The sequence below is a fragment of the Arachis ipaensis genome, chromosome B3 (assembly GCF_059453495.1).
Source record: "Arachis ipaensis isolate K30076 ecotype BB chromosome B3, ASM5945349v1, whole genome shotgun sequence".
NCBI classification, from domain to species: Eukaryota; Viridiplantae; Streptophyta; class Magnoliopsida; order Fabales; family Fabaceae; genus Arachis; species Arachis ipaensis.
The window spans coordinates 85,312,037-85,337,570 of NC_142438.1; the positions used below are offsets into that span (position 1 = coordinate 85,312,037).

Consider the following 25,534-nt stretch of genomic DNA (forward strand, 5'->3'; position numbering starts at 1 on the left):
AAAAATTTTTATGTGTTAAATTTGTTTGAAGTTGTATTTGAAACATGGTTTTTGAGTCAAAGAACACACAACCTATGAGACTTTGAGCTTATTTACATGGTTACATTATTTAACCATAAATATTTTATTCCTGTGTGTTCCCTTCTCTATGATTGTAATATATATTTTGTTCCAACCTATATGTCCATTATTTAGTGTATTTACATGTTTGCATATGATTGAGGCCATTATTTGATTTTAGCTCACTTATCCCAAATAAGCCTACCCTTTAAATCACCCTTGTCAGCCACCTTGAGCCTTTTAACCCCCTCTTGTTCTGTATTTTACCACATCACTAGCCTTAAAGCAGAAAAACAATTAAATATCCCAATTGAATCTTTGGTTAGCTTAAGATAGTGTGTTAATTAAGTATGGGGAAACTGTGGAAACATGGGTTAATAAAGGAAAAGTATAATGTTTCTAATTTATTTGAATATCAGGAATTTGGGAACCTACACATGAAAAACCAAAATAGAAAAATAATAGAAAATCCATGTGCATTAATAAGTTATGTTTGTTTCTCTACAAAAAAAAAAAAGAAAAAAAAAGAGAAAAAAGATAAAAATCCAAAAATACTCAATAAATAAGTAAATAAGGGGACAAAATTACCCCAATATTAAGTTTAATAAAAGATCAATACACATGTGATAAAAATTAAAGAAAAATTTGGTACATGAGTATGGAAATTATACAAAAGTGAGAATTATGGGTAGCTAGGCATGAATTTAAAAGTATATAGAGTATATGTATATTAGGTGAGAGCTTAGGTTAATTAAAGATTCAATTTATAAAGCTCACTTAGCCATATATATACCCTTACCCTTACCTTAGCCCCATTACAACCTTGAAAAAGACCTCATGATGTTTGCATTGGTATACTAAATATTTGTTGATTAGTTAGATGAAGAACAAGGTTTAGAAAGCATGACTAGAGAAGAGTAGAGTGAATAACCCTATACACTTGAGAGATTAGAGTGATATACACTACCAGTGAGGGTTCAACGCTTGATTCTATGTTCCCTGCTTTCATAAGCTGTCTTCTTACAAGTTTACCTGATTTTTATTTTATGATTTGAATTAGTGAAATCTGATTTATGTTTGTCTTGGAGAACTTATTTATTTTTAACCAAGTAGGTAGAAAAATTTTGCATGTAGTTGCATTCATATAGATAGGATTGCATTTCATACATTCTTACTTTCTTCTTCATTCCTTTATAGCTTCTCTTGAGCTTAGCATGAGGACATGCTAATGTTTAAGTGTGGGGAGGTTGATAAACCACTATTTTATAGTTTATCTTGTTCTCAATTGAGTGGTTTTTATCTACTCTTTACCCACTTATTCATACTATTTGCATGGTTTTACATTTGCCTTCCTAATTATGTGCTTTGATTGAAAACATGCTTCTTTGATCTTATATTTGCTTATTATTAATCCTCTCTTATCACCATTAGATACCTTGATATGTGTGTTAAGTGATTTCAGAGATTACAGGGCAAGAATGGTTTAGAGGATGGAAAGGAAGCATGCAAAAGTGGAAGGAATACAAGAAGTTGGAGAAATTGCTAAGCTATCCAGCCTGACCTCTTTGCACTCAAACGGCTATAACTTTAGCTATAGAGGTCCAAACGATGCTGTTCTAGTTGTGTTGGAAAGCTAACATCCGGAGCTTCGATTTGATATATAATATGCTATAGTTCCCCTGACGCTAGGCGACGCGACCGCGTGATCCATACGGCCGCGTCGCAGTGACGAAAATCCAGCATGGCAAAATTTGAAACCAGCGAATTCTGGACTGTTTTTGACCCAGTTTGCGGCCCAGAAAACACAGATTAGAGGCTATAAAGTGGGGGAATACATCCATTCATAGAAGGAGGCTCTCATATTTACAATTTTAGGAGTAGATGTAGTTTTTAGAGAGAGAGGTTCTCTCCTCTCTCTTAGGATTAGGATTTAGGATTTCTCTTAGTTTTAGGAGTGACTCTCAATCCCAGGTTCTTTATTTTTATTTATTTTCTCAATTTAATTTATGAACATCTATGCCGGATTTAATTTCTTTTGTTAATGCAATTCGAGGTATTTTCATATTTAAGATTGCTTTGCTTATATTGATGCTTTTAATTTAATTTAGATATTTTTCTCCCTTTTGGATTTGGTCAAGTGATTGGTAGTAATTGAGTTATCGAACTCAGCAAGTGATTGAAATTGGCAGATTTTGCTTTAGCTAGAATTGCTCTAACACTAGTCTCTCCACAGGAGTTGACTAGGACTTGAGAATCAAGCTAATCAGTCCACTTAACCTTTCTTTGTTTAATAAAGGCTGACCAAGTGGGATTAAAACCCAATTCTCTTCACACTTGATAAGGATAACTAGGATAGGAATTCCAATTCTAATACCTTGCCAAGACTTTATTTTACAGTTATATATTTATTTTTATTGCTTGAAAATATACCTGTGCGCATTGCCCAAACTCTAGAACCCCAATTTACAAACTCATAACCAATAATAAGAACATACCTCCCTACAGTTCCTTGAGAAGACGACCCGAGGTTTGAATACTCGGTTAATAATTTTTAAGGGGTTTGTTACTTGTGACAACCAAAATATTTGTACGAAGGGATTTTTGTCGGTTTAGAGACTATATCTACAACGCGACTGTTTATATGACATTCTTTACTGGCAAAAATCACAACGTCAAGCATGCAAAGTGGGAGAACTCATGAAGAAATGAAGGAACCGTAAAGTTGTCAAGCCTGCCTCTTCGCACTCAAACGACCATAACCTGAGCTACAGAGGTCCAAATGAGGCGGTACTAGTTGAATTGGAAAGCTAACATCCGGGGCTTTGAAATGATATAAAATTTGCCATATGTTACTTCGCGTTCAGGGGCGCGCACGCGCCATGTACGCGTGCGCGCTGATGCTGCCCATGGCCCACTCAAATGAAATCGCCCCAGCGATTTCTGAAGCATTTTGGGCCCAATCCAACTCATTTCTAATGCTATTGAACCCAAGGATTGGAGGGGGAATGAATCAAGTAGTCATAGTTTTAGTTTTTCATCATGTTTTAGGAGTAGAATTCTAGAGAGAGAGGCTATCTCCTCTCTCTAGATTTAGGTTAGAATTTAGGGTAGAGTTATGTTAATCACTCTCAAATTTCTCTTTCAATTCTTGTTTTGATTTCAACTCTCTTTACATTTTAATGTTCTATTGTCTTATTCTTCTTAGTTCTCTTGTCAATTTTACTTTTATGTCTCTTTATGTTTATGAATACTCATGTTGGATCTTGTTTACAATTAATGAATTTAATGTTTGATGTTCTTTTTATTGTTGATTTGAGTTGTGTTCTTACTTTCCTTGCAATTTGTAGTTGGTAGAATTTACTATTTCTTGCTCATTTACCATGCTTTCGTTTTGTACCCACCAAGTGTTTGACAAAATGCTTGGTTGGGCTTTATAGTAGATTTTTGAGCATTTTTGGCTTGGAAAGAGTAATTAGGCAATCTTGAGTCATAAAAACTCAACTCATGTTGGTGATCTAGAGTTGTTAGCTAATATTGTTTCCATTGATGCTAATCTTTTGCTAATTTAATTAGTAAGTTGATTAGGACTTTTGGATTGAGATTAGATAGTCTTGTTAGACTTTCTCTCATGGAAGATAACCTATATCTTCTTCCAATGTTGGAGATGACGTAATAAGATAAATTCTTGTTTATTATTGTGGTATGATTGATTAATCTTGTTTGACTTTCTCCCTGTTTGTTGGAGTTGACTAAATAAGATAAATTAATCATTGTATGACTAGGATAGGAAGCCTATGATCTCAACCCTTGCCATGAATGTCACTCTTTATTAATTGCTTTCTTTAATTATTCTCTTTACCTTTCTTACCATTTAAATTTCTTTCCCTCTTATCAATCAAAAACCCCCTCACCCCTTCATAGCCAATAATTAAACACTTTATTGTAATTCCTTATGAGACGACCCAGAGTCTAAATACTTCGGTTAATTTTCATTTGGGGTTTGTTACTTGGGACAAAACCAAAGATTTAATTTGATTTGAGGATTGACTATTGGTTTGGACTATACTAACAACGGAATTATTTTGTGAAATTCCGAACCGGTATAAATCCTTGTATCAGAAACAAATCCCTAAATTTATAAACCGAAGTATTGAACCTCGGGTCGTTCTCCCTATGAATCACAATAAATTGTCTGGTTATTGGTTATAAGTTATATTTTGGGGTTTTGAGTTAAGGAACAAGGAATGTAAATTGCAAAAGAAATAAACTAACAACTAAGAAAGCTCTTGGCAAGATATGAGAACTAGAAGTCCTATCCTAGTTATCCTCCTCAATTGTGACCACAAATTGTCCATTGCTACCACTTAGTTATCCTCTAATCATGGAGGAAAGTCAAGTGGATGAATCAACTTGATTCCACAAGTCCTAGCCAACTCCCAAGGGAAAGATTAGCTTTAGTGGTATCCAAATCAATTAGCAACTTCTAATTATCAATCAACAAGGGAATTAGATAACTCAAGCGTCACTAATTACTCTACCAAAGCCAAGAGGAACAAAATCTACACTAAAGCTAAAAGAAGCATTTTATCAAACACATAAGAGGCATAAAAGGAATCATATGAAATCTACAACAAGAATAAAATCTAACAACAATTATTGCAAGAAATTAACAACAACAATCAAAAGAAATACAATTATTATGAATTGCCTCAACTTGAATTGAAAGAAAAGAGAAGGAGCAAGAGTAGATCTACAATAAAGTATAGAAGCAACATAAAGGAAATTACAACAAAAGAATAGAAGAAGATGATTGCAATAACAAGGAATTGAGACGTAAAAGTAGAAGAAAGCATGAATTGAAATCTAGATCTAAGAACTAATCATAATCCTAATTCCTAATCCTAGAGAGAAGTGAGAGCTTCTCTCTCTAACTCTAAACTAATCCTAATGTGTGTGAGTGAATAAAAGAATGAAAAGTTGTTAATTCCCTTCAACCCTTGGTCTCTGATGAGCGGATAATTTATACGCTTTTTGGCATTGTTTTTAGTATGTTTTTAGTAGAATCTAGTTACTTTTAGGGATGTTTTCATTAGTTTTTATGTTAAATTCACATTTCTGGACTTTACTATGAGTTTGTGTGTTTTTTTGTGATTTTAGGTATTTTCTGGCTGAAATTCAGGGACTTGAGCAAAAATCAGATTCAGAGGTTGAAGAAGGACTGCTGATGCTGTTGGATTCTGACCTCCCTGCACTCAAAGTGAATTTTCTGGAGCTACAAAACTCAAAATGGCACGCTTCCAATTGCGTTGGGAAGTAGACATCCAGGGCTTTCCAGCAATTTATAATAGTCCATACTTTGAACGAGTTTAGATGACGTAAAAGGGCGTTGAACGCCAGTTCTATGCTGCTGTCTGGAGTTAAACGCCAGAAACAAGTCACAAACCAGAGTTGAACGCCAGAAATACGTTACAACCTAGCGTTCAACTCCAGAAAGAGCTTCTGCACGTGTAACATTCAAGCTCAGCCCAAGCACACACCAAGTGGGCCCCGGAAGTGGATCTATGCATCAATTACTTACTTCTGTAAACCCTAGTGACTAGTTTAGTATAAATAGAACTTTTTATCATTGTATTTGCAGTCTTGGTTACTCCGGTTCCCCTCTGGGGCCGAGACCAATAAACTCCATTATCACTTATGTATTTTCAACGGTAGAGTTTCTACACTCCATAGATTAAGGTGTGGAGCTCTGCTGTTCCTCAAAGATTAATGCAAAGTACTACTGTTTTTCTATTCAATTTAACTTATTCCGCTTCTAAGATATTCATTTGCACTTCAACCTGAATGTGATGAACGTGACAATCATCATCATTCCCCATGAACGTGTGCCTGACAACCACTTCCATTCTACCTTTGATTGAATGATTATCTCTTGGATCTCTTAATCAGAATCTTCGTGGTGTAAGCTAGATTGATGGCGGCATTCATGAGAATCCGGAAAGTCTAAACCTTGTCTGTGGTATTCCGAGTAGGATTCTGGGATTGAATGACTGTGACGAGCTTCAAACTCGTGAGTGTTGGGCGTAGTGACAGACGCAAAAGGAGGGTGAATCCTCTTCCAGCATGATCGAGAACCTCAGATGATTAGCCGTGCTGTGACAGAGCATTTGGACCATTTTCACAAGAGGAGGGGATGTAACCATTGACAACGGTGATGCCCTTGCATAAAGCCAGCCATGGAAAGGAGTAAGACTGATTAGATGGAGACAGCGGGAAAGCAGAGATTCAGAGGAACGAAAGCATCTCTACACGCTTATCTGAAATTCTCACCAATGAATTACATAAGTATTTCTATCCTTCTTTTATTATTTAATTTTCAAAAACTCCATAATCAATTATTATCCGTCTGACTGAGATTTACAAGATGACCATAGCTTGCTTCATACCAACAATCTCCGTGGGATCGACCCTTACTCACGTAAGGTTTATTACTTGGACGACCCAGTGCACTTGCTGGTTAGTTGTATCGAAGTTGTGACAAATTATGAATTGAGATTAGAGCACCAAGCTTTTGGCGCCATTACCAGAGATCACAATTTCGTGCACCAAATTTTTGGCGCCGTTGCCGGAGATAGTTCGAGTTTGGACAACTGACGGTTCATCTTGTTGCTCAGATTGGGTAACTTTCTTTTCGTTTTCTTTTCAAAAAGTTTTCATAAAATTTTTCAAAAAAAAAAAATCTTTCAAAAACATTTCCCCTTTGTTTTCGAAAAAAAAAATTTAAATAAAAATGTTTTCAAAAGTATATTTTTCTTCAGAATTTTTAAGAATGAATTCTAGAGTTTCATGAAGCATGTTGAAGCATGCTGGCTATAAAACCATGTCTAAATTCTTTTGGACAGAGGTTTTGGCTTAAAATTGAATGAATTACACTCATATTTTTACTAAAGCTTGGCTGGCTATTAAGCCATGCCTGACCCTTTGATTGGAGCTTTAGACTAAAGAGCATAAGATTCCTGGAATTCATATTAAAAATTTTGGAATTCTTATTTTTCGTTTTCAAAATGATTTTCGAAAAAATAAAAAAAAAATACAAAAAAATCATAAAATAAAAAAATCAAAAATATTTTGTGTTTCTTGTTTGAGTCATGTGTCATGTTATAAGTTTGGTGTCAATTGCATATTCATCTTGCATTTTTCGAAAAAATTCATGCATTCATAGTGTTCTTCATGATCTTCAAGTTGTTCTTGGTAAGTCTTCTTGTTTGATCTTGATGCTTTCTTGTTTTGCATCTTTTCTTGTTTTACATGTGCATTTTTGCATCCATAGAGTCTAAACATGAAAGATTTCTAAGTTTGGTGTCTTGCATGTTTTCTTTGCATTAAAAATTATTTTCAAAATTATGTTCTTGATGTTCATCATGACATTCATAGTGTTCTTGGTGTTCATCTTGACATTCATAGCATTCTTGCATGCATTCATTGTTTTGATCCAAAAAGTCTCATGCATGGCATCATTTTCATGTTCTTCTCTCTCATCATTAAAAATTCAAAAATAAAAAAAAATATCTTTCCCTTTTTCTCCCTTAAAATTTCAAAAATTGGATTTGACTTTTTCAAAAATTTTTAAAAATCTAGTTGTTTTTATGAGTCAAATCAAATTTTCAATTTAAAAATCTTATCATTTTCAAAATCTTTTTCAAAAATCAAATCTTTTTCATTTTTCTTAGTTATTTTCGAAAATTATAAAAATATTTTTCAAAAATCTTTTTCTTAATTTTATATCATAATTTTCGAAAATAACATCATCAATTAATGTTTTGATTCAAAAATTTCAAGTTTGTCACTTACTTGTTAAGAAAGATTCAAACTTTGAGTTCTAGAATCATATCTTGTGATTTGTTGTGAATCAAGTCATTAATTGTGATTTTAAAAATCAAATCTTTTCCAAAAATAATTTCAATCATATCTTTTCAAAAATATCTTTCTATCTTATCTTTTTCAAAATCATATCTTTTTCAAAAATTGGATTTTAAAATATCTTTTCTAACTCCTTATCTTCTTTTTTTTTCAAAATTGATTTTCAAAGTTGTTTCAACTAACTAACTAACTTTTTGTTTGTTTCTTATCTTTTTCAAAACTACCTAACTAATCCTCTCTCTCTAATTTTTGAAAATATCTTCCCTCTTTTTCAAAATTTCTTTTTAATCAACTAATTATTTTAATTTTCGAAAAATTACTAACCTTTTTCAAAAACTATTTTCAAAAATCACTAACTCTTTTTCAAAAATAATTTTCGAAAATTCTCCTTATCTCTTATCTCCTTCTGTTTATTCATCTACTAACATCTCTTCCTCACATCACTCACCAAATTCGAACCCCCTCTTCCATCTGTGTTCGAATTCTCTCTTCTTCTTTTCCTCTACTCATACAGGGACCTCTATACTGTGGTATAAAGGATCCCTATTATTATTATTATTATTTTTTCTGTGCCCTCTTCTTTGTCATATGAGCAGGAGCAAGGACAAGAATATTCTTGTTGAAGCATATCCAGAACCTGAAAGGACTCTGAAGAGGAAACTAAGAGAAGCTAAAATACAACAATCCAGAGAGAACCTTTCAGAAATTTTTGAACAGGAAGAGGAGATGGCAGCCGAAAATAATAATAATGCAAGGAGAATGCTTGGTGACTTTACTGCACCTAATTCCAATTTACATGGAAGAAGCATCTCCATTCCTGCCATTGGAGCAAACAACTTTGAGCTGAAACCTCAGCTAGTTTCTCTGATGCAGCAGAACTGCAAGTTTCATGGACTTCCATCTGAAGATCTTTTTCAGTTCTTAACTGAATTCTTGCAGATATGTGATACTGTTAAGACTAATGGAGTAGATCCTGAAGTCTACAGGCTCATGCTTTTCCCTTTTGCTGTAAGAGACAGAGCTAGAGTGTGGTTGGATTCTCAACCCAGAGATAGCCTGAACTCTTGGGACAAGTTGGTCACGGCTTTCTTAGCCAAGTTCTTTCCTCCTCAAAAGCTGAGCAAGCTTAGAGTGGATGTTCAAACCTTCAGACAGAAAGAAGGTGAATCCCTCTATGAAGCTTGGGAGAGATACAAAGGACTGACCAAAAAGTGTCCTTCTGACATGCTTTCAGAATGGACCATCCTGGATATATTCTATGATGATTTATCTGAGCTATCAAAGATGTCATTGGATACTTCTGCAGGTGGATCCATTCACCTAAAGAAAATGCCTGCAGAAGCTCAAGAACTCATTGACATGGTTGCTAATAACCAGTTTATGTACACTTCTTAGAGGAATCCTGTGAATAATGGGACGCCTAAGAAGAAGGGAGTTCTTGAAATTGATACTCTGAATGCCATATTGGCTCAGAATAAAATATTGACTCAGCAAGTCAATATGATTTCTCAGAATCTGAATGGAATTCAAGTTGCATCCAACAGTACTCAAGAGGCATCTTCTGAAGAAGAAGCTTATGATCCTGAGAACCCTGCAATAGCAGAGGTGAATTACTTAGGTGAACCTTATGGAAACACCTATAATCCATCATGGAGAAATCATCCAAATCTCTCATGGAAGGATCAACAAAAGCCTCAACAAGGCTTTAATAATGGTGAAAGATACAGGTCTAGCAATAGCAAGCCTTTTCCATCATCCACTCAGCAACAGACAGAGAACTCTGAACAAAATACCTCTAATTTAGCAAACTTAGTCTCTGATCTGTCCAAGGCCACTGTAAGTTTCATGAATGAAACAAGGTCTTCCATTAGAAATTTGGAGTCACAAGTGGGCCAGCTGAGTAAAAGGATCACTGAAATCCCTCCTAGTACTCTCCCAAGTAATACAGAAGAAAATCCAAAAGGAAAGTGCAAGGCCATTGAATTAATCACCATGGCCGAACTTGTAAGGGGAGGAGAGGACGTAAATCCCAGTGAGGAAGACCTCCTGGGATGTCCAGTGATCAATAAGGAGTTTCCCTCTGAGGAACCAAAGGAATCTGAAGCTCATCTAGAGACCATAGAGATTCCATTAAACCTCCTTATGCCATTCATGAGCTCTGATGAGTATTTCTCTTCTGAAGAGAATGAGGATATTACTGAAGAGCAAGTTACCAAGTACCTTGGTGCAATCATGAAGATGAATGCCAAATTATTTGGCATTGAAACTTGGGAAGATGAACCTCCCTTGTTCACCAATGAACTAAGTGATCTGGATCAACTGACATTGCCTCAGAAGAAACAGGATCCTGGAAAGTTCTTAATACCTTGTGCCATAGGCACCATGATCTTTAAGGCTCTATGTGACCTTGGTTCAGGAATAAACCTCATGCCCCTCTCTGTAATAGAGAAATTGGGAATCTATGGGGTACAAGCTGCTAAAATCTCATTAGAGATGGTAGACAATTCAAGAAAACAGGCTTATGGACAAGTAGAGGACGTGTTAGTAAAGGTTGAAGGCCTTTACATCCCTGCTAATTTCATAGTCCTAGATACTGGGAAGGATGAGGATGAATCCATCATCCTAGGAAGACCTTTCCTAGCCACAGCAAGAGCTGTGATTGATGTGGACAGAGGAGAATTGATCCTTCAAATAAATGAGGACAACCTTGTGTTTACAACTCAAGGATCTCTCTCTGCATCCATGGAGAGGAAGCATAAAAAGCTTCTCTCAAAGCAGAGTCAAACAAAGCCCCCACAGTCAAACTCTAAGTTTAGTGTTGGGAGGCCACAACCAAACTCTAAGTTTGGTGTCAAACCCCCATATCCAAACTCTAAGTTTGGTGTTGGGAGGTCTGAACAAAGCTCTGCACATCTGTGAGGCTCCATGAGAGCCCACTGTCAAGCTATTTACATTAAAGAAGCGCTTGTTGGGAGGCAACCTAATGTTTATTTATCTAATTTTCATTGTTTTTTTTTTCATGTTTTATTAGGTTCATGATCATGTGGAGTCACAAAATAAATCAAAAAATTGAAAACAGAATAAAAAACAGCAGAAGAAAAATCATACCCTGGAGGAAGACCTTTCTGGCGTTTAAACACCAGTAAGAAACATGTTTTGGGCGTTCAACGCCAGAACAGAGCATGGTTCTGGCGCTGAACGCCAGAAATGAGCAGCATCTGGGCGTTTGAACGCCAGAAATGTACCCTGGAGAAGAGCTGGCGCTGAACGCCCAGAACAAGCATGGTTCTGGCGTTCAACGCCAGAAATGGGCAACAAATGGGCGTTCAACGCCCAGAACAAGCACCAATCTGGCGCTGAACGCCCAGAGTTGTGTGCAAGGGCATTTTGCATGCCCAATTTGGTGCAAGGTTGTAAATCCTTGAACACCTTAGGATCTGTGGACCCCACAGGATCACCTCAGGATCTGTGGATCCCACAGGATCCCCACCTACCTCCACTTACTTCTTCTCACCCCTCTTTCACACAATCCCATAAACACTCTTCCCCAAAACCCTTCACCAATCACCTCAATCTCTCTTCCCTATCACCACTTCACCACTCATATCCATCCACTCTTCCCCATAAACCTACCTCATAAACACCACCTACCTTCAAAATTCAAAATCAATTTCCCACCCAAACCTACCCTAAATGGCCGAACCTACCCCCCCTCCCTTCCCTATATATAACCCTCCATTCTTCCTCATTTTCTCACAACACAACCTTCCTTTCTCTTCTTGGCCGAAACACACCTCCCCCCTCCTCTCTATATTTTCTTCTTCTTCTTCATCTATTCTTTCCTTTCTTGCTCGAGGGCGAGCAAAATTCTAAGTTTGGTGTGGTAAAAGCATAAGCTTTTTGTTTTTCCATTACCATTGATGGCACCCAAGACCGGGGAATCCTCTAGAAAAGGGAAAGGGAAGACAAAAGCTTTCACCTCCGAGTCATGGGAGATGGAAAGGTTCATCTTCAAAGCCCATCAAGACTACTTCTATGATGTTGTGGCCAAGAAGAAGGTGATCCCTGAGGTCCCTTTCAAGCTCAAGAAGAATGAGTATCCGAAGATCCGACATGAAATCCAAAGAAGAGGTTGGGAAGTTCTAACAAACCCCATCCAACAAGTCGGCATCCTAATGGTTCAAGAGTTCTATGCCAATGCATGGATCACTAGGAACCATGATCAAAGTAAGAACCCGAATCCAAAGAATTATGTTACAATGGTTCGGGGGAAATACTTAGATTTTAGTCCGGAGAATGTGAGGTTGGCGTTTAACTTGCCTATGATGCAAGGAGATGAGCGCCCCTACACTAGAAGGGTCAACTTTAATCAAAGGTTGGACCAAGTCCTCATGGACATATGTGTGGAAGGAGCTCAATGAAAGATTGACTCCAAAGGCAAGCCGGTTCAACTAAGAAGACTGGACCTCAAGCCTGTGGCTAGAGGATGGTTGGAGTTCATCCAACGCTCCATCATCCCCACTAGCAACCGATCTGAAGTTACTGTGGATCGGGCCATCATGATCCATAGCATCATGATTGGAGAGGAAGTAGAAGTTCATGAAGTCATCTCCCTTGAACTCTACAAAATAGCCTAAAAGCCCTCCCCTGGGGCAAGGATAGCTTTTCCCCATCTTATTTGCCATCTATGTTACTCAGCTGGAGCTTTCATAGAAGGAGACATTCACATTGAGGAAGAGAAGCCCATCACTAAGAAAAAGATGGAGCAAGCAAGAGAGCCCATTCATGGAGCTCAAGAGGCGCAGGAAGCTCATCACCATGAGATCCCGGAGATGCCTCAAATGCATTTTCCTCCACAAAACTATTGGGAGCAAATCAACACCTCCCTAGGAGAATTAAGTTCCAACATGGGACAACTAAGGGTGGAACATCAAGAGCACTCCATCATCCTTCATGAAATAAGAGAAGATCAAAAAGCAATGAGGGAGGAGCAACAAAGACAAGGAAGAGACATAGAAGAGCTCAAGGACATCATTGGTTCCTCAAGAAGGAAACGCCACCATCACTAAGGTGGACTCATTCCTTGTTCTTACATTCTCTGTTTTTCGTTTTCTCTATGTTAAGTGCTTATCTATGTTTGTGTCTTCATTACATGATCAATTAGTAGTTAGTAACTTTGTCTTAAAGTTATGAATGTCCTATGAATCCATCACCTCTCTTAAATGAAAAATATTTTAATTCAAAAGAATAAGAAGTACATGAGTTTCGAATTTATCCTTGAACTTAGTTTAATTATATTGATGTGGTGACAATGCTTCTTGTTTTCTGAATGAATGCTTGAACAGTGCATATGTCTTTTGAAGTTGTTGTTTAAGAATGTTAAATATGTTGGCTCTTGAAAGAATGATGACAAGGAGACATGTTATTTGATAATCTGAAAAATCATAAAAATGATTCTTGAAGCAAGAAAAAGCAGCAAAGAACAAAGCTTGCAGAAAAAAAAAAGAGAGCAAAAGCAAGCAGAAAAAGCCAAAAGCTCTTAAAACCAAGAGGCAAGAGCAAAAAGCCAATAACCCTTAAAACCAAAAGGCAAGGGCAAATAAAAAGGATCCCAAGGCTTTGAGCATCAGTGGATAGGAGGGCCTAAAGGAATAAAATCCTGGTCTAAGCGGCTAAACCAAGCTGTCCCTAACCATGTGCTTGTGGCGTGAAGGTGTCAAGTGAAAACATGAGACTGAGCGGTTAAAGTCAAGGTCCAAAGCAAAAGAAGAGTGTGCTTAAGAACCCTGGACACCTCTAAATGGGGACTTTAGCAAAGCTGAGTCACAATCTGAAAAGGTTCACCCAATTATGTGTCTGTGGCATTTATATATCCGGTGGTAATACTGAAAAACAAAGTGCTTAGGGCCACGGCCAAGACTCATAAAATAGCTGTGTTCAAGAATCATCATACTGAACTAGGAGAATCAATAACACTATCTGAACTCTGAGTTCCTATAGATGCCAATCATTTTGAACTTCAATGGATAAAGTGAGATGCCAAAACTATTCAAGAGGCAAAAAGCTACAAGTCCCGCTCATCTGATTGGAGCTACGTTTCATTGATAGTTTGGAATTTATAGTATATTCTCTTCTTTTTATCCTATTTGATTTTCAGTTGCTTGGGGACAAGCAACAATTTAAGTTTAGTGTTGTGATGAGCGGATAATTTATACGCTTTTTGGCATTGTTTTTAGTATGTTTTTAGTAGAATCTAGTTACTTTTAGGGATGTTTTCATTAGTTTTTATGTTAAATTCACATTTCTGGACTTTACTATGAGTTTGTGTGTTTTTCTGTGATTTCAGGTATTTTCTGGCTGAAATTGAGGGACTTGAGCAAAAATAAGATTCAGAGGTTGAAGAAGGACTACTGATGTTGTTGGATTCTGACCTCCCTGCGCTCAAAGTGGATTTTCTGGAGTTACAGAACTCAAAATGGCGCTCTTTCAATTGCGTTGGGAAGTAGACATCCAGGGCTTTCCAGAAATGTATAATAGTCCATATTTTGAACGAGTTTAGATGACGTAAAAGGGTGTTGAACGCCAGTTCTATGCTGCTATCTGGAGTTAAACGCCAGAAACAAGTCACAAACCAGAGTTGAACGCCAGAAATACGTTACAACCTGGCGTTCAACTCCAGAAAGAGCCTCTGCACGTGTAACATTCAAGCTCAGCCCAAGCACACACCAAGTGGGCCCCGGAAGTGGATCTATGCATCAATTACTTACTTCTGTAAACCCTAGTGACTAGTTTAGTATAAATAGAACTTTTTATCATTGTATTCGCAGTCTTGGTTACTCCGGTTCCCCTCTGGGGCCGAGACCAATGAACTCCATTATCACTTATGTATTTTCAACGGTAGAGTTTCTACACTCCATAGATTAAGGTGTGGAGCTCTGCTGTTCCTCAAAGATTAATGCAAAGTACTACTGTTTTTCTATTCAATTTAACTTATTCCGCTTCTAAGATATTCATTTGCACTTCAACCTGAATGTGATGAACGTGACAATCATCATCATTCCCCATGAACGCATGCCTGACAACCACTTCCATTCTACCTTTGATTGAATGATTATCTCTTGGATCTCTTAATCAAAATCTTCGTGGTGTAAGCTAGATTGATGGCGGCATTCATGAGAATCCGGAAAGTCTAAACCTTGTCTGTGGTATTCCGAGTAGGATTCTGGGATTGAATGACTGTGACGAGCTTCAAACTCGCGAGTGTTGGGCGTAGTGACAGACGCAAAAGGAGGGTGAATCCTATTCCAGCATGATCGAGAACCTCAGATGATTAGCCGTGCTGTGACAAAGCATTTGGACCATTTTCACAAGAGGAGGGGATGTAACCATTGACAACGGTGATACCCTTGCATAAAGCCAGCCATGGAAAGGAGTAAGACTGATTGGATGGAGACAGCGGGAAAGCAGAGATTCAGAGGAACGAAAGCATCTCTACACGCTTATCTGAAATTCTCACCAATGAATTACATAAGTATTTCTATCCTTCTTTTATTATTTAATTTTCGAAAACTCCATAATCAATTATTATCCGCCTGACTGAGATTTACAAGATGACCATAGCTTGCTTCATACCAACAATCTCCGTGGGATCGACCCTTACTCACGTAAGGTTTATTACTTGGACGACCCAGTGCACTTGCTGGTTAGTTGTATCGAAGTTGTGACAAATTATGAATTGAGATTAGAGCACCAAGCTTTTGGCGCCATTACTAGAGATCACAATTTCGTGCAATAGTCTCTTAAAGCACTTCTGGCGCCAAAGTTGGTTGCAACTGGGCCCCACAGCTTCTCAGAAATCGCTGAGCATGTTTTCTATTTAAAAATCACGTGCAGCCTCCGACGCGTACGTGCACAGCACGCATGCGCGTCTCTTGCATTTTCGCGATCCAGGCGTGCGTGTACAATACGCGTGCGCGTGGATGATGTCTCTCAAATCTTTGGCTTTTCCATGATTTCTCCACTTTGCATGCTTTCCTCTCCATTCCTTTGATCAATTCCCAGCCTTTTCAACCTAAAATCACTTAACAAACAAATCAAGGCATCTAGTGGAATCAAAGGTGTGTTAAAATTTAGCTAATTAAAGACTTAGAAAGCATGTTTTCACACTTAAGCACACTTTAAAGAAGAATCACAAAACCATGCTATTTCATTGAATAAATGTGGGAAAAGGTTGATAAAATGCCTTAGATGAAGTATAAGATAAACCCTAAATATGGGCTTTATCAACCTCTCCACACTTAAACCAAGCATGTCCTCATGCTTAAACCAAGAAGGAACAAAGGGTATGGCATTTATTCAATGAGAACTAATTAAATGCAATCTACCTATGTGCAACTATCTACATGAATGCAATTGCTTGGTTAAAATAAATCAATTCCCAAGAAGCATATATGCACAAGGGCTAAGGACTAGCAAGTCTAATCCACAATTGAAGTGAGTTATTAAATATTTTATGAGCTTGCAAGAAAAGTGATGATTGTGGGTAGAAACATGTAATTGAGCATCGAACCCTCACCGGATGTGTTTGCACTCTATTCGCTCAAGTGTTTAGGGTTGATTCACTCAATTCTCCCCTAATCATGCTTTCTGAGATTTGTTTTTCTTCTAACAATCAACATTTATTTTATGCAAGCATACAAGTATCATGAGGTCTTTTCTTTAGGTTGTAATGGGGCTAGAGTCAAGGTAAGAATGCATATTTGGTCAACTGAGCTTGAAATTTGAATCTTTGATAAGCTTAAACTTCCCACTAACCTATGACATCCTATACAATTTAAATCTAACCTAACTACCCATTTTTCACTTTTTAACATACTCATGCATTTTTTTTTCATTTCACCACACTTATGCATTGATTCTTATTGAGCTTTACGTTGCTTTGGGGCATTTTGTCCCCTTTTTATTTCTTTCTTTTTCTATATTTATTTATTTTTTTCTTTTCTTTTTCTTTTCTTTTTCTCATTTTTCTTTTCTTTCAAGCTATATACAAGATCATCAATGCATAAGGTCTATACATTTAATCACTATATGAGCATGTACCCAATTTCCAATATTTACAACAAAACTACAAAACTACATTTTTATTCAACCAATATCCTAAGATTTCCCACACTTGAATGATACATACACATACTAGCCTAAGCCAATCAAAGATCCAAATTAAAGACTTTTATTGTTTTCCACTTTAAGGCTTGTAATGTGCTAAAATTATGAACAAAGTGGGTTAAGCATAGGCTCAAATTGGCTAACAATGGAAGATAAAAGGTAAGGCCATTTGGGTAAGTGAGCTAAATGAAATGATGGCCTCAATCATATAAATGCATGAATACACAAAATAATGGACATAAAGAATCAAACAAATCAAAGATTACAATCCTAGAAAGAGAATAATGCGCACAAGAAGGAAAAAATAAGTGGTTATAAAATGTAACCATACAATTAGGCTCAAATCTCACTTGCTTGTGTTCTTAGCTCAAAACCATGTTCCATAATATATATATATAATTCAAGCATGTTCTATGAAAATTTTTCACTCAAATCAATTGAGGTGCCCTATAGATAGAAATCTCGAAAAATCTCATTATTGTGACTAAGCTTATTGTGTATATGTATGAAAAAATAATAAAAAGTGTTGAGATTAGAAACTTGTCACCCAAAATTGCCGAACGGTCGGACGAGCTCCCCACACTTGAAGATTGCACCGTCCTCGGTGCACGCAAAGATGAGTAAGGGGGTACGGCGACTCTCTGGATTGCTACCTTCAACTCGTAGATCAACCGGTTGCTGCGCGTTCTTTCTTCCGCTTCCATTTTTGCTTGCGGTGTACCATTCATGAAAAATAAAAATATAACACTATAAGATGAGAAAACAAAAGCAAGGAAGCATACATTGTTGGAATGAGGTACTAATCACTAGAATTGAGTGAGTGAATTAGTGTGACATTAAGAAATATTAGGTATGTGAATTCTAAATTGCGCGGTTTAAAACACACATTAGCATAAAAAGCAATGTCACAAAAGAAGCATGCACTTCACTTATTCTAGTGTGCTTGAGATGCTTTAAGTAAGCTTGTAAGGTAAAACAAGCATTAAAGAAGCATGAGAGCATTCAAGCGAAAAACATATGGATGCATATGATCATGGAACACAATGTATTAAGATAAAAGCACAACATCATCCATCAAGAAGTTGCCTAATCAAAGAATAAGGTTCAAATCACATGGTGGCCAAATCATACAATTCAAAAGGATTTAAAAGCTTGAAGGCAATGTCATGTACTTGGTATACACAAAAGTGAAGCATGAAAAACACAAAACCAAGAAGCAAAATATAACCTCAAAAATAGAATCCAACAAATATTATAGACATAATGATGTTGAGATAACATCCCGTTTAGTACTCAGCAACAATTAATGGTAAACAAGAATAACAATCCAACACTTACAATGAAAAAGAGAAAAATAAATTATAATTAAACTAACTAACTAATCAACTAACTAACTAACTAATTAACTAACTAATTAACTAACTAACATAAATGGTTATCAATGGTGTTTGGGAGTGTTGGATGAGGGGTAGAAGAAGGGAAGAAGAAAGGAGAAGGAAAGAAATGGAAAGAGGAGAAGAAAAGAGATGTGTTGAAGGAAGGGCATCCACGCGTACGCGCACGCGCGGATGGTGGTGCAATGGAGGCGACACGTACGCGTACATGACGCGTCTGCATCGATGGCTTATTTTGAGAGTGGCGCGTACACGCCAGGTGCGCGCACAACGTTTGCACAACTCTCGGGTCAATGTATGGAGGAATGAAATTTTTGCAACACACGCGTACGCGTACATGGCGTGTCCGCGTGGATAGTCAGAAACGCTTGATGCACGCGTACGCGTGCAGTGCGCGTACGCGTGAATGATGCTCTATTTTTCAAAATTTTTCTATGTTTTTGCACCAATCCAAGCATTCTAAACCTCCAAACAACTGCCAAAACACCATAAAATCTTATTTAACATACTAAACTACCAAACAAACTCAACAAATCAATCAAAACATGAAATTAAACTATTTTAACCAATATGCACAAAAAGGAAAAAATGAAAAGAAGTTACCATGGTGGGGTGTCTCCCACCTAGCACTTTTGTTTATTGTCCTTAAGTTGGACTTATGGGGAGCTTCTTATCAAGGAGGCTTGTGCTTGAAGCTATCTTTGAACATCCACCAATGCTTGAATCTCCAATAAGCTCCATTCTTCAAAGTTAATATCTTAAAGCTTTGATGGAGTTCTTCACAAACCATGAGCTCCCAAATTTGATTTTCCTTGTGCGATCCGGGATCCCACACTTTGTTTTGACACCCGTCCTTGAGTTGGTCATCAATATTCCATCCGGGTGGCATGACCTTAGAATTCTTATAGAAGGTTCCAAACAACTTCCTAAACCTATGCAATTTAGTTCCACACCAACCATTTCTCTTGAATTTTGAGCTTGCAACCATCATGAGCTTAGAATGACGTTTCCAACCACTACACAACTCCTTTCTACTCTTAATTCCAAAAAGAGTTCTAAGTTGACCATCATTTTCAATCAAGCCATATTCAAGTGAGATAGTGAAGCTTAGGGACAAGAATTTTACCCACTTGAATGTTGTGTTGGATGGTGACTTGGATAAGGAGACCTCCCCACACTTAGACAACGCGAGGTCTACTTTTTTAGGCTCTTCTTTAGTTGTTTCCACCTCTTCGCAAGCTTCTTCAATTTCAACCTTTTCCCTTTTGTCACTTGGCTTGGTGTTTTCTTCAAGAACTTCGATTTCTTGCCCAATGGGAGGTGATTCAATTTTGGATAGGAATTCATTGATGAATGAATCCATCTCTTGATCAACCTCTTCATATTCTTCAATTTCGATATACACCATGCTAACTTTTTCCTTTTGGTGGCTCTCTTCTAATTCACTCTCTTCTTCATTGCTCACCAAGGGTATGGGAGGTTGTGCACATTCTTCTATAATTTCAACTTTATGTCCAATGGGAAAGGATTCAATTGTAGATAGAAATTCCTCCATGATTGAATCCATCTCTTGATAAACCTCTTTCAATTCTCCCACTATGATATGCCTTGGATGTTGCACACCCTCCTCAACATCAATATCAAGCTTCTTGGAAGAGTGCTCTATGATGCTACATTCCCATGGACTTTCAACATCTTCCAAATCTTCAACCACTTCTTCCTTTTCTTCAATGGTCATAGGCTCCTCCAATTGTTCCAACAAAAAGTGGCATCCCTCATTTTCCCCCAGAATTTTCAATCTCTCCTTCATGTTATGCTCTTCAATTGATTCTTCACATGTGGCTATGGAAGCACCTTGAGTGTTCAAGCATTGGTAGGCTAAAGTATGCACTACCTTAGTCAAGTTAGTCACAAACTCTAGGGTGTTCCTTTGCATATCCGCTTGGCCTTGAAGTAGTAAGGTGAGAGAGTCATCTATTGGGGCTTGGGATGGATAAGAGGGTTCATCATTTTGGAGAGAGGGTTCATAGTAGGAAGGTGGTTCTTCTTGGTAAGGGTATGGAGATGGTGTGCATTGAAGTGGTTCATGGTAGTAATCTTGATATGGTTTTGGTGGTTCTAAAGGTTCATGCTCATAATGGTCATAAGAATATGGTATGGGTGATTGGTCATATGATGGATGTGGATCATAGGAAGATGCTTGGTATGGAAAGGCTTTTGAGAATGGTTGAGGTTCATGTTGAGGATAAGAGTCATAGGTATATAATGGTGGTAGTTGATTTTCACATAAAGTTTCACCATAGCCATTGAATTGACATGCATTAGGATGGTGATTATACCTATACGTATCTGGAGGTTGTTGCCAATAGGAGTGATCAATTCCTTGAGGCTCCTCCCATCTTTGTTGGTTCCATCCACAATGAGTGTCATCATTGAAGTTCACATTTCCTACAACACAATTAGAACCAAAATCATAGCCAAAGTGAGAATTCATAGTGGAAAAACGAAATAAAACTGACAAAATCTAGTAAACAAGCAAAAGATAAACCTATTTACAATATTCACATATAAACAATAACCAATAAAATAACACCATTGCAACTCCCCGGCAACGGCACCATTTTGATGATTGGACTTTTGTGTGGCTTAGAATTTCACAAATGAAGTCTCATTGCAAGTATAGTTTCTAAACCAACAAATAATCCTTTCATACAAAAGATTGTTTGTCACAAGTAACAAACCCCTAAATTTATAAACCGAAGTATTGAACATCGGAACGTTCTCCCTAGGAATCACAATAAAGTGTCTTGTTATTGGTTATGAGTTATATTTTGGGGTTTTGAGTTAAGGAACAAGGAATGTAAATTGCAAAAGAAATAAACTAACAACTAAGAAAGCTCTTGGCAAGATATGAGAACTAGAAGTCCTATCCTAGTTATCCTCCTCAATTGTGACCACAAATTGTCCATTGCTACCACTTAGTTATCCTCTAATTATAGAGGAAAGTCAAGTGGATGAATTAACTTGATTCCACAAGTCCTAGCTAACTCCCAAGGGAAAGACTAGCTTTAGTGGTATCCAAATCAATTAGCAACTTCTAATTATCAATCAACAAGGGAATTAGATAACTCAAGCATCACTAATTACTCTACCAAAGCCAAGAGGAACAAAATCTACACAAAAGCTAAAAGAAGCATTTTATCAAACACATAAGAGGCATAAAAGGAATCATATGAAATCTACAACACGAATAAAATCTAACAACAATTATTGCATGAAATTAACAACAACAATCAAACGAAATACAATTATTTTGAATTGCCTCAACTTGAATTGAAAGAAAAGAGAAGGAGTAAGAGTAGATCTACAACAAAGTATAGAAGCAACATAAAGGAAATTACAACAAAAGAATAGAAGAAGATGATTGCAACAACAAGGAATTGAGACGTAAAAGTAGAGGAAAGCATGAATTGAAATCTAGATCTAAGAACTAATCCTAATCCTAATTCCTAATCCTAGAGAGAAGTGAGAGCTTCTCTCTCTAACTCTAAACTAATCCTAATGTGTGTGAATGAACAAAAGAATGAAAAGTTGTTAATTCCCTTCAACCCTTGGTCTCTTAAAGCACTTCTGGCGCCAAAGTTGGTTGCAACTGGGCCCCACAGCTTCTCAGAAATCGCTGAGCACGTTTTCTATTTAAAAATCATGTGCGGCCTTCGACGCGTACGCGCACAGCACGCATGCGCGTCCCTTGCATTTTTGCGATCCACGCGTGCGCGTACAGTGCGCGTGCGCGTGGATGATGTCTCTTAAATCTTTGGCTTTTCCATGATTTCTCCACTTTGCATGCTTTCCTCTCCATTCCTTTGATCAATTCCCAGCCTTTTCAACCTAAAATCACTTAACAAACAAATCAAGGCATCTAATGGAATCAAAGGTGAGTTAAAATTTAGCTAATTAAAGACTTAGAAAGCATGTTTTCACACTTAAGCACACTTTAAGGAAGAATCACAAAACCATGCTATTTCATTGAATAAATGTGGGGAAAGGTTGATAAAATGCCTTAGATAAAGTATAAGATAAACCCTAAATATGGGCTTTATCAACCTCTCCACACTTAAACCAAGCATGTCCTCATGCTTAAACCAAGAAGGAACAAAGGGTATAGCATTTATTCAATGAGAACTAATTAAATGCAATCTACCTATGTGAAACTATCTACATGAATGCAATTGCTTGGTTAAAATAAATCAATTCCCAAGAAGCATATATGCACAAGGGCTAAGGACTAGCAAGTCTAATCCACAATTGAAGTGAGTTATTAAATATTTTATGAGCTTGCAAGAAAAGTGATGATTGTGGGTAAAAACATGTAATTGAGCATCGAACCCTCACCGGATGTGTTTGCACTCTATTCGCTCAAGTGTTTAGGGTTGATTCACTCAATTCTCCACTAATCATGCTTTCCAAGATTTGTTTTTCTTCTAACAATCAACATTTATTTTATGCAAGCATACAAGTATCATGAGGTCTTTTCTTTAGGTTGTAATGGGGCTAGGGTCAAGGTAAGGATGCATATTTGGTCAACTGAGCTTGAAATTTGAATCTTTGATAAGCTTAAACTTCCCACCTAACCTATGACATCCTATACAATTTAAAGCTAACCTAACTACCCATTTTTCACTTTTTAACATACTCATGCATTTTGTTTCATTTCACCACACTTATGCATTGATTCTTATTGAGCTTTACGTTGCTTTGGGGCATTTTGTCCCCTTTTTATTTCTTTTTTTTTCTATATTTATTTATTTTTTTCTTTTCTTTTTCTTTTGTTTTTCTCATTTTTCTTTTCTTTCAAGCTATATACAAAATCATCAATGCATAAGGTCTATACATTTAATCACTATATGAGCATGTACCCAATTCCCAACATTTACAACAAAACTACAAAACTACATTTTTATTCAACCAATGTCCCAAGATTTCCCACACTTGAATGATACACACACATACTAGCCTAAGCCAATCAAAGATCCAAATTAAGGACTTTTATTGTTTTCCACTTTAAGGCTTGTAATGCGCTAAAATTATGAACAAAGTGGGTTAAGCCTAGGCTCAAATTGGCTAATAATGGAAGATAAAAGGTAAGGCCATTTGGGTAAGTGAGCTAAATGAAATGATGGCCTCAATCATATAAATGCATGAATACACAAAATAATGGACATAAAGAATCAAACAAATCAAAGATTACAATCCTAGAAAGAGAATAATGCGCACAAGAAGGAAAAAATAAGTGGTTATAAAATGTAACTATACAATTAGGCTCAAATCTCACTTGCTTGTGTTCTTAGCTCAAAACCATGTTCCACAATATATATATATATATATATATATATATATATATATATATATATATATATAATTCAAGCAAGTTCTATGAAGAGTTTTCACTCAAATCAATTGAGGTGCCCTATTGATGAGCGGATAATTTATACGCTTTTTGGCACTGTTTTTAGTACGTTTTTAGTAGAATCTGGTTACTTTTAGGGATGTTTTCATTAGTTTTTATGTTAAATTCACACTTCTGGTTTTTACTATGAGTTTGTGTATTTTTCTGTGATTTCAGGTATTTTCTGGCTAAAATTGAGGGACTTGAGCAAAAATCAGATTCAGAGGTTGAAGAAGGACTGCTGTTGTTGTTGGATTCTGACCTCCCTGCACTCAAAGTGGATTTTCTGGAGCTACAGAACTCAAAATGGTGCGCTTCCAATTGCGTTGGAAAGTAGACATCCAGGGATTTCCAGAAATATATCATAGTCCATACTTTGGCCTTGTTTAGATGACGTAAAAGGGCGTTGAGCGCCAGTTCTATGCTGCTGTCTGGAGTTAAACGCCAGAAACACTGGTGCACGAATTATGAATCACACTTTTCACAACTCGTACCACTGACCAGCAAGTGCACAGGGTCGTCCAAGTAATACCTTACGTGAGTAAGGGTCGAATCCCACAGAGATTGTTGGTTTGAAGCAATCTATGGTTATCTTGTAAATCTTAGTCAGGAAGTCAATTATGTTTATCATTTGAATTACGAATAACCAAGAGAGCATAAATTAAAGGTTACTTGTTGTGCAGTAATGGAGAATATGTTGGAGTTTTGGAGATGCTTTGTCTTCTGAATCTTTGCTTTCCTCTGTCTTCTGATTCACGCATGCACGTCCTTCTATGGCAAGCTGTGTGTTGGTGGATCACCGTTGTCAATGGCTACCTTCCATCCTTCCAGTGAAAACTACGCTCACGCGCTCTGTCACAGCACGGCTAATCATCGGTTGGTTCTCGATCCGGTTGGAATAGGATTCACTATCCTTTTGCGTCTGTCACTAACGCCCAGCCTTCAGGAGTTTGAAGCTCGTCACAGTCATTCAATCCTTGAATCCTACTCGGAATACCACAGACAAGGTTTAGACTTTCCGGATTCTCATGAATGCCGCCATCAATTCTAGCTTATACCACAGAGATTCTGATTAAGGAATCTAAGAGATACTCATTCAATCGTATATAGAACGGAGGTGGTTGTCAGGCACATGTTCATGAATTGAGGAAGGTGATGAGTGTCACAGATCATCACCTCCATCACAGTTAAGCGCGAATGAACATCTTAGATAGGAACAAGCGTGTTTGAATGGAAAACAGAAATACTTGCATTAATTCATCGAGACACAGCAGAGCTCCTCACCCCCAACAATGGGGTTTAGAGACTCATGCCGTCAGAGAATACAAAGTTTAGATCTAAAATGTCATGAGATACAAAATAAGTCTCTAAAAGTTGTTTAAATACTAAACTAGTAGCCTAGGGTTACAAAATATGAGTAGACTATGATGGATGATGCAGAGATCCACTTCTGGGGCCCACTTGGTGTGTGCTGGGCTGAGACTTAAGCAATTCACGTGCAGAGGCCATTTGTGGAGTTGAACGCCAGTTTTTATGCCAGTTTGGGCGT

General features: G+C 37.1%; 1 non-coding gene across 1 annotated transcript; it reads right to left on the reverse strand.

The window, feature by feature from the left end:
- Positions 1 to 9,099: 9,099 nt before the first annotated feature.
- Positions 9,100 to 9,207, reverse strand: LOC148571419 (small nucleolar RNA R71). The gene has a single exon (XR_015880335.1). It is a non-coding gene; the product is annotated as a small nucleolar RNA R71 (small nucleolar RNA).
- Positions 9,208 to 25,534: the final 16,327 nt, after the last annotated feature.